General features: G+C 41.1%; 1 long non-coding RNA gene across 1 annotated transcript; it reads left to right on the top strand.

Annotated features, from left to right (window-relative positions):
- The first annotated feature begins 3,566 nt into the window (after positions 1-3,566).
- LOC123081578 (uncharacterized) lies at positions 3,567-4,788 on the top strand. Its single transcript, XR_006438741.1, has 2 exons — positions 3,567-3,988; positions 4,427-4,788. It is a non-coding gene; the product is annotated as an uncharacterized lncRNA (long non-coding RNA).
- Positions 4,789-11,267: the final 6,479 nt, after the last annotated feature.

Below are 11,267 nucleotides of genomic sequence, written 5' to 3'. Positions count from 1 at the left end.
GGTGCATGTACGGACGCCGAGGTCTTGGAGTGCGCCCGGTCGTTATGGGAGCCGGCTACGCCGCTGATGGGCAGCACAGCCTTGTCCTTGGACCTGGCAGCAGCATGAGCTCCCTCGTCGATGCCCGTTCTTCCGCCGGCGTCTGCCCCATCAGCCGTTTGCTCCGGCGGTGGTGGGTTCGGCGCGGATGGAGCAGCCGCCTCCGAAGCCTTCTTCTTCGGCGGCATGTCGATGAAGATGATGAAGATCTAGCTCGTGTGAACGCCGGATCTGGTTCACACAACCTCTACGCCCCTACCTGGCGCGCCAAAGATGTCGGGGGACTAATCCACGAGCACCTATGGGACCGGCGGACCGAGTCCCTTTCGGTTCGGCGGGGGCGAGGGTCGCACGAAGAGCGGATCGAGGCGAAGCACACGAGCAGTTTACCCAGGTTTGGGCCGCACGGATGCGTAAAACCCTACTCCTGCTTTGTGGTTTGTATTGAGTTCTTGCTCGGGAGCGCGGAGTGCTACAGTACACTCCAGCAGCTAACGAGACCGAGCGTGAGTGTTCTCTCCCCCCCTCCTTCTCTACGTTGCGCATGGGCCTCCTTTTATATGCTCAAGGGGTCACCGACAGGTGACAACGTAGACAAGGGTAAAAATGGAAAGGTGTTGCGATTGGTACAGCTACCTGCTACAGTGTATCATACCTAACCCTGACGGCAGGGGACAAGGGCATTAAATGCCCGTCTGCGTCGCCTAAATAGTGCAAAAGGGACCGTCAGGGACGCCACCGCTCGCCACGATGGAAATCTTGTCAGTGCCGCTTGCCACCGCGCACCGCTGGCTGCACAGCCTCCCGCCACGTACGCCTGGAAGGGTCCCAGAGCGACACGTTGGTGGATGTGCTGGAGCGCGGGCACAGAGTGGTGGCTTGCCGCGGCAAGCGCCTTGCCGCGGTCGTTGTCTTGTCGCGTCCGGGAGCTTGTCGCTCACCGGGCCTTGCCGGGACGCGTGGCATGTCGCGGCAAGTTCCTTGAGATGCCTTGGTTGGCCTTCCCGGCAAGCTCCTCTTGCCGGGGTCTTGTCTCCTTGGCTTGGATACTTTGTCCTTGAATGGCTCCAAAGGAACCACGGAGGACCTTAGCGGTCACCGCGGCAAGCCTTGCCGTGGGATGCTGCGACTGCCCATGCACAAGTTCGGGATACTAGGGTACCCCTACTCTAGTACACCGACAAGAGGATCCATGTATAGAAACAAAGTATAGACTTTGGAAGAACTACTTGATGGTCGTAAGGCTATTGGGTGCAGATGGACTTTAAAAGGAAGACAGACAATGATGGTAAGTGTCACCATTAGGAAAGCTCGACTTGTCGTTAAGATGTTTTCCGACAAGTTCAAGGAGTTGACTACGATGAGACTTTCTCACTCGTAGCGATGTTAAGAGTCTATAGGAATTATGTTAGCAGTTACTGCATTATTTATGAAATCTTGCAGATAGGATGTCAAAACATTGTTTCCTCAACGTTTTTCTTGAGGAAAGATTGTATGTGATACAACCAGAAGGTTTTGTCAATCCTGAAAGATGCTAACAAGTATGCAAAGCTCCAGCAATCCTTCCAAGGACTGGAGTAAGCATCTCAGAATTGGAATATACGCTTTGATGAGATGATCAAAGATTTTGGGTTTATACAAAGTTTATGAGAAATTTGTATTTCCAAAGAAGTGAGTGGGAGCACTATAGAATATTTGATGAGTATATGTTGTTAACATATTGTTGATCAGAAATGATGTAGAATTTTTGGAAAGCATACAGGGTTATTTGAAAAGTGTTTTTCAATGGAAAACCTGGATTAAGCTACTTGAACATTGAGCATCAATATCTATAAGGATAGATCAAAAACGCTTAATAGTACTTTCAAATGAATACATACCATGACAAGATTTTGAAGGAGTTCAAAATAGATCAGCAAAGTTCTTGGTTGTGTTACAAGGTGTGAATATTGAGTAAGACTCAAGACCTGACCACGACAGAAGAGAAAGGATGAAGGTTGTCCCCTATGCTTTAGACGTAGGCTCTACAGTATGCTATGCTGTGTACCGCACCTGAAGTGTGCCTTGCCATGAGTTAGTCAAGGGGTACAAGAGTGATCCAGGAATGGATCACACGACAGCGGTTGAACTTATCCTTAGTGACTAGTGGACTAAGGAATTTTCTCGATTATGGAGGTGGTAAAAGAGTTCGTCGTAAAGGGTTACGTCGATGCAATCTTTGACACTAATCCGGATGACTCTGAGTAGTAAACCGGATTCGTATAGTAGAACAGTTATTTGGAATAGCTCCAAGTAGCGCGTGGTAACTGCATCTACAAGATGACATAGAGATTTGTAAAGCACGCATGGATCTGAAAGGTTCAGACTCATTGACTAATAAACCTCTCTCACAAGCAAGATATGAACAAACCCCATGGGTGTTGGATTCATTACAATCACATAGTGATGTGAACTAGATTATTGACTCTAGTGCAAGTGGGAGACTGTTGGAAATATGCCCTAGAGGCAATAATAAAATGGTTATTATTGTATTTCCTTATTCATGATAATTGTCTATTGTTCATGCTATAATTGTATTAACCGGAAACCATAATACATGTGTGGATACATAGACAACACCATGTCCCTAGTAAGCCTCTAGTTGACTAGCTCGTTGATCAATAGATGGTCATGGTTTCCTGACCATGGACATTGGATGTCACTGATAACAGGATCACATCATTACGAGAATGATGTGATGGACAAGACCCAATCCTAAGCCTAGCACAAGATCGTATAGTTCGTCTGCTAAAGCTTTTCTAATGTCAAGTATCATTTCCTTAGACCATGAGATTGTGCAACTCCCGGATACCGTAGGAATGGTTTGGGTGTACCAAGTGCCACAACATAACTGGGTGGCTATAAAGGTGCACTACGGGTATCTCCGAAACTGTCTGTTGGGTTGGCACGAATCGAGACTGGGATTTGTCACTTCGTGTAACAGAGAGGTATCTCTGGGGCCACTCGGTAGGACATCATCATAATGTGCACAATGTGACCAAGGAGTTGATCATGGGATGATGTGTTAGGGAATGAGTAAAGAGACTTACCGGTAACGAGATTGAACAAGGTATCGGGATACCGACGATCGAATCTCGGGCAAGTACTATACCGGTAGACAAAGGGAATTGTATACGGGATTGATTGAATCCTCGACATCGTGGTTCATCCTATGAGATCATCGTGGAGCATGTGGGAGCCAACATGGGTATCCAGATCCCGCTGTTGGTTATTGGCCGGAGAGTTGTATCTGTCATGTCTACGCGTCTCCCGAACCCGTAGGGTCTACACACTTAAAGTTCGGTGACGCTAGAGTTTTAGAGATATTAGTATACGGTTAACCGAAAGTTGTTCAGAGTCCCGGATGAGATCCTGGACGTCATATATATATATAGTAGCACTATTCTAATCCCGGGATTAGAATAGCTATTTGGATCACGGCGTGCCCTATATAAGAGTCGAGCAGATCCTCCCGAACCGGTGCGGCAGCCCACGCGATAAAACAGGGAAAAAAACCTCTTCTCCCCCACTCCCGCACTCCACCCCGCAACCGCCTGCATCCCCGGATCCCCACCGCCGATCCCCTCCCCCGATCCTCACGCTGCTTTCACTCCCCTGGATGCCCACGCCGCCACACCCCTCCCCAGATCCCCACGCCGCCGCGCCCCTCCGCGGAGACCCGCGCCACCGCGCCCCCTCGCCGGAGACCCGCGCCGCCGCGCCCCATCCCTTGAAACCCCCGCCGTCGCGCCCCGTCCCCAGAGACCCCCGTCGGCGCGCCCCCTAACCGGATCCACCTGCAGCCATGCGCCCTCCCCGGAACCCCCACGTGCGCCACCGGATCTTGCGGCCGCCTCACGCCTCCACCACCGGCCGCCGCTGCTCTTCCCGTCCCCCACTTCTCCCTCCGGTGAGTCTCCTCCCGCCCTCGGCCCGCCTCTTCTACTTCTCTACCTTCGGGGAACTCCCCTGGATCCTCCTGCTCATCGTCGCCCAGTTCCTCTTGTTCATTCGTGCGTGACCCTCGGACCACCATCGCGGCGCTGTTCTTGTTCTTCAAGCTCTCGTGTCCTGCCGATGTCGTCGTCCCCAACCCCCTGCACAGTGCGAACGCTATTCTCGAGGATGATTCCGATGCCCGACGATGCAGTCGCCATCCGCAAAGATCTCCCTGACATGTGGATCCATTGGTTCGATCAACCAAGTTTTTGTTCTGAAAACAAGGGGTGAAAATACAGAGAGTTTTTGCATAAAAAGTTCAGAAAAATATGCCCTGTCACAATTTTGTGTTCATGCTAGTTCATATATGTATTTCTCTTATATATGTATTCAGATTTTGGTTTTGCAGAAGAAGGCACGAAGTTCACTTACTGTCATCGAGGAAATTCAGCTATACCCTCTCCAACGACCTCGGCCACGACCGTGCTCCAGCCATCGAGCGCTTGCCTCTGCCGTCTCCAAGTGATTTTTGATGTCTGAAGTTCAGCTATACCTGCAGGTGCAAAAAATAGGTGTTTTGGTCCATTTGTTTCAGTTTGACAAGTTGGTTTTCTGTGGGAAGAAGAACGAGAACGGCATATTTCTCTGAACATCCCATTTGGCCACAACTAGACGCCAAGAAAAGTGCATGTACAGGATCCTGTTACAACCAAATATGATGTAAAATGCAGAGACAAAAAAGTGAATATATTCAGTAATTTTTTTGTTTTCTTTCATGTTTTCTCTGACTATACATGACAGTCTATCATTTGTATTCAAACCAGATCCTTGTTGATGAGCTCATACATTTCTAAATTGTATGCGTTAACATTGTGTTGCCCAGAAAGTTCAACACCGCCGTCTCGGGCCGTTCAACGGTGCGGCTCCAAGAAGTTTGTTTTCCATATTGGTTTTATAGTGTCAATTTTTTTGTGTTCATGTAGTAAAACATTAGGAAGTTCAACTTTAAGGAAGCAACAAGTTCAACCAATACGGAAACACTAAAAAATACATTGAAATAGAAACTTTTTTAGTGGGGTTCAAATTGGAAAGACATGGAAAAAAATTGTTCTCTGCTCTTTACAGTAAAAATGTATCACGTATTGGTTGGTTTCCTCAAGTAGTTGCTCTCTGACACACATTATGTTGCTCCTTTCCTTCTCCTTCATGAAACTATTACAAAATAATAGAGCATAGAAGTTCGATATTAAAAGCAAAAAAACACGCGGGCATCTCTTGAAGACAAAAAAAAGTTGATGCGAAGTTCATATTCTCTGTCGCGGATAGTTCAATATGTTCGCTTAGGGCAAAATGCACACATTGGGTATAAAAAAGAGGTGAACATACAAAAAATTCATGAAGTTCAAATTTTGAAAATAGAGAAGTCTGAAGTTTATTAAAAAAGAAAAAAATATTTGTTTCCAAAAAGTAAAATAAAAACATTCGGGTTTAAATACCACAATAGTTTGGATGTTTATTAAAATACTCCTAGCAAAAAATAAAAACTAGGAAGTTCAATTTTAAATCATAGAATAGTTTGATGTATATTAAAATCTTGGATTTTTCTCGTTATTACAATAATAAGACCAAGAAGTTCAACTAAAATAATAGAGTAGTTCAATGTATATACTAAATAATAAAAGAAGTTCAACTTTTAAAAGGAGAGCATTTGATATTTATTTGAAAAACTTAGTTTTTTCGGTTATTGAAGAATAAGACCAATAAGACCTATTAAAAATAACGAAGAAGTTCAATGTTTCTAACAAAACTTCCATTTTTCACATTTCTAAAAAGCACACAAAAGAAGTTGAAAAAAGAAAGTTATAGTGATTCGATGTCTATAAAAAACTCAGATTTTTTTCGCTACTAAAGTGAAATAGAGATAAGTTCAAATTGACAACAGACAAAGGTTCACGTACTGCATGGTGTGTGTTTCGTATGAGAAAATAGGAGTAAAAAGGTGAAGTCCAAAAATTTTGTTGCTTGAAGTTCAAGTGCACAGACCAGGAAAGTTCAAAAAGTTCCTCATGTTCAACAAGTTTCCACAATGGAAGCTCAAATTAAATTAACAAAAAAATAGTTTAGAAAAATTAATTAGAAAAAGAATGTGGACGGGGTCCAATATTTATGAGAAAACTAGGATATTTTGATGCTAAAAGAAATAAACCAAGAAGTCCAAATTATAAAAAAAGAGAAGTTCAATATTTATAAAAAACACAGGTTTTCTTCGTTAGTAAAGAATAAAATTAAAGAAGTTCAAATTAAAATAAGAGTAGTTTGATGTTTATGGAAAACTCAAATTCTTTCCATTTCTAGGAAAAATAAAAGTATGAGGTTCAATTTTAAAAAATGTTTGATGCTTATTTGAAAACATATTTTTTTCTAAGAATAAGTTAAGAAGTTCAATTTGAAATAACAGAGAAGTTCGAAGTATATAAAAAACTCGGATTTGTTGCAAGCCGTTCAACCTCCAATTACATGTTTTAAAATGGCAAAAAATGACATTCAACCTTTAATTGTGTGTAATTCGACGTATACACAAAAATGTGACAGAAGTTCAAGGTGAAAACATCGGGAAGTTCAACTAGTACAGGAAATGCGTTTTACATAGGAATATAAGAATAGAAAATAAAAAGCTTAGAAAGTTTGTTGCAAGAAGTTCACGTGCTCCTCCTGGTGAAGTTCAAGATCTCTAGTGTGAGACGTCCAACCTTCAATTACATGTAAAAACAGGCAAAAACGACGTTGTTTTTTCCATTTTTAAAACCACTCTCAAACGATAAAAAATGTAATGTTTGTCTATATGAAAAAGATGCTCCTATTCACAAGCTTTCCAACGGTATATTATGTGTTACATTCCTTCATGTATACTAATTAAAACATGTTTTTGTGTAATGAAAAAATTATTTTGAACCGTCACAAGTATGAAAAAATGATAAACGCGGGAAAGTTGTGTGTTTTCAACAGCTTCTCATTCATATATCATTTGCTCAATTCTGGTAAGTGGTTGGGGAGTTACGGGTAAAAAATAACACGTGAAAAATAGAGTGAAGTTCAAAAAGAACTGATCCAGAAGTTCAATCTCTTCACGAAGTGCTTTTTCGGAGACTCTGTTATTTCGATGAAGGCAAAACGCGTGATCTCAGAAGTTAAGATCGATAACTGCCAGAAGTTCATGTAGTACACGGTGTGCATTTGTATTAAAAAAAGAATGAAAATGCAAAGCATAAATTTTTCTTGCTAGAAGTTTAAGTGCTCGGTCGTAGAAAGTTCAAAAATTCTTGTGATAGAGGTGAAAACAACACAGAAGTTCAACTACTGCAAACGAAAATACGTCACAGAAGTTCAACGTGAAAACAACAGGAAGTTCACCTACTACACTGAATGAATTTCAGATGAAAAACTTTCAAAATCGTCGCGAGTATGAAAAAATGATCAACCCGGGAAAGTTGCGTGTTTACAGCAGCTTTCCATCGATATATCACCTGCTCAATTCTGGTGAGTGGATGGAGAGCTACGAGCAGTGGATGGAGAGTTGCGGGCAAAAAAACACGTGAAAAACAGAGTAAAGTTCAGGTACACATGCCGAGAAGGTCAGGTTCTTCACGCGGTGCATTTTCGAAGAATCTGTTTCGAAATAAAGGCAGAACGAGTGATCTCGCCGTTTTTGAAATTACATAAAAACGGCTAGGAATCATAGAAAACCATCAACATGAAAAAGTTTCGCATTTTCCGTAGCTTTTCAGCCGTATATTATTTGCCCCATTCCGATAAAGTTTGTATAAATTACGGCAAAAATACGTTTTAGCCATTTTCAAAACTGACATAAAACCATAATGAATTAGGAGAAACAATATATACAAAAAAGTTTCGCATTTCTTCAAGCTTTCCAACGCCATATCATTTGCTGCATTTGGATGTACAGTTAAAAAATTAGCTCAAAAATACGAACTTGGTGGAAGTTGTACCGTTTTCTAAATTACTTTTAAACTGTTCAAAATTAGAAAAAACTTTTAACATGAAAAAGTAGCGCATTTTCATAAGCTTTCCAATGCATATTATTTGCCTCAATTGGATTAGCTGTTTAGAAATGGCATCGAAAAAGCAAACTCGGCTGTTCGGTTTGCGAAATTCTACGATTTTCCAAATTACTCTTTAACCGTAGGGAATTAGAGAAAACTTTCAACATATGGAAGGAGCGGTTTTGCAGCAGCTTTCCAACACCATATTATTTGCCTCATTCCGATAAACGGTTTAAAAATGCGATCAAAAATACGATTCATGTTTTTTGTATGAAGAAAAAACAGTTTTCAAAACTGCTCTTAAACCTCTTACATTTTGCCATAAATTTAACTTGGGTCATGATACTGATGTCCATAGCTTTCCAACGGTATATCACAAGCCCCATTTGGACACCTTTTAGCTGAAGTTCAACCTAGTACTCGGGGAAGGTCAGGCGCGTTACTCGGGAAGTTCATGTTGTGATCAGAATATTATTCTGTACCCGTGATCAGAATCGTGTTTATATATAGGGTCGCGCTATTCATCACCAACGGTGATGAATTGTTATTCCTCACCCTAGCCAGATGGTGCGCTACCGCAAACCAACCAGCCTCCCGTAATCACTTACACGAGACGTAAGATTACCTCCCCACTAGCTAGCTAACGTATTACCTCTCCACTAGCTAACATAGAAACAGTGCATGAGTTGTAAGATTATCTCACCAGTCCCCACCACTCTAGCCAACATAAGATTACAGAGGCATTTTTGCAAAACTTGAACGTACAGGAATTCTAATGTTTTGTTTTTTGAGATTGCCAATGTTTTCTAATTTGCTGATAATTACATGTAATAAATGGCATAAACAGTACCACCATAGTTTCTTTCCCATGCATCATAGTCATGGACTAATGTAGTGGTAATGTGTAGATTCCTTCATATATATTATTACAAAACAGTTGTAGTCATAGAAGAACTGCATGCTTGCTTGATAAATTCAGTGTAATACTCGCTCTGTACCACAATACTTCCTCCCTCTCAAAATAAGTGACTTAAGTTTGTACTAAATTTAGGACGGAGGGAGTACTTGTTGCTGGGGAACTTGTACTGGTTTTCCTCAACGACAAGTATTTCGGTATAAAGGTAACGGCTTTGCCTTTTCTGCACTAAGAGACATATACAACTTGCTCTTTTAAGAAAGATCCAGAACTAAAACAATGCCACTAGTTGCAAAGAAAGGGAAGAGCATATAACAAAGGGAACAATAAGTATAGTCATTGACTGAGAGCATCCACTATATCAGATGACGCTTATAGGTCTACTTATACAATTATACCTACCAGGTTTAATAGTATATCAAGGGAACTTGCAAAAATGTCTCCACGGGACCACATGGTTTAGAATTTTTCAATCAGATAATTTACAGGCATCAAGCACAACCTTCATTACTTCCGAGACTACTTTTGATCTGTTGGATGACGAATGAAAGGCAAAATGGTGTTGCATAACAAAACATCATATGAAACCAGCACCTTGCACTCACTGTCTTTTTGATACGACTGCCACCACCAATTCCTAAAAGCACAAGATAAATTTAAATAAATCTGGAGCCCATAAACTGTCTTTGTAAACGACGGGCTATCAATAGCAGACTGGATAATCATTTAATGGACAAGCACACAAATAATCACTAAAATAGTAAATCACCTGAGGAATACACATCTTACAAGTAATTAATCATATTTTAAAGGGTAGCTCTGAGAGACATGTAAATAGGTTAAAGATGAACAAGATCAATGCCTTATGGCAATAATAATCTGAAGCAAAAAATATGACATGGACCTTCCCTATGGGATTAATTGTTATGCGGTAAACATAAGTCATGTTTTTTATGTTTGTTTACAGAATGTGCCAAAAGAGGTGCTACATATTCAAGCTCCAATATAGAGTAGGAACCCGCAAATCTGATTGCTTATATTAGTAATAAATGCCACAAAGCAGGATTCTGGAAAAACTACGGTCACGGACTATTTTCAAAACTAACTAGCGAATGAAATTTTGAGCCTGCACCTTCCTTTATCCCAGATTTCTCCTAAAGTGTATCACTGCTGTTGCAGCAATTCCCACTCAGGCATTAACACAAACACCCCGCATGGAAGAAATACCAAGTGCCGAGACAGAAAGAATGAGATCTGAAGGTATGCCAAAATACATGCTAAGTCTGCAAGCTAAAACAGATAGAATTTTTGTTTCAGTAAATGTGCCAAATTTTATGTACTATTATATTTTGGTAGCAACAATGAGCATGATAAGAAAATAAAAATGGAGAATTCATCACATGATGGATTAGAAATTATTCCTTGGCAACACACAGAAGGTGAGCCAATTTTTTTGCATATCAATTTTGTACTTTCATTAGTATTTATTGAAGTACATAGTACTTGTATACAGAGCATACAAGATAAAATACCCATTCACCTATTTAGTCAATAAGTGCAAGATCAACTAGGATGGAGTAAAAAATAAAAAAAATGGTTAATACATGACTGCTGGTAAATAGAAACGAACAGTCAAACCATGGTTACGGCTATGATGAACTAGCATAGAATATATGGCATGTAAACCCATGAAAGTACATAAACGAGTGTGCATACCATGAGAACAAGTTATAGACTCCAATTGCAACAGTTGGCATCTGCTTGGAAATGTAGTTCCCCTTGCTTCTCCTTCTCGTGGCGATACCTTCAAAAATAATATATGAGATAGTCAACTAAAATCAAAATAAACAACTAGGCATCTGATTAAACAAGTAGGATTTTAGTATCAATTTCATAATTCTTGAAGAAGAAAAGGCAGCATTGATAGAAATTGCATAGAAAAGAGAAATTGCAAATAAAGCAAGCCCGTAGTATGTATGGACGACTAGCAGGCCTTTCTGCGATGAAAAACAGTACTAGACCACAAAACCTGAAACAAAAATCTGTAGCACAACCAACTAAAAAAAGATCGCTGGACTCAGGCTCAAGATCACCCCATGCGTCAAGCACATGAAGACAAAGAGAACTAGCTCCCTCACACACAATGATGAGAAAAAGCTAGTAGGAAAAATATGAATGGGTGAATGAACCTCGAACCATTTGTCATGAGTATGTGTTGTAAAAACGCATGGGCGGCCTACTTTGTAAGCAAACAAGACCAACATTATAAGAAT

This window comes from Triticum aestivum, chromosome 4A, assembly GCF_018294505.1.
Source record: "Triticum aestivum cultivar Chinese Spring chromosome 4A, IWGSC CS RefSeq v2.1, whole genome shotgun sequence".
Taxonomy (NCBI): Eukaryota; Viridiplantae; Streptophyta; class Magnoliopsida; order Poales; family Poaceae; genus Triticum; species Triticum aestivum.
This window is presented reverse-complemented; position numbering and strand designations above follow the sequence as displayed.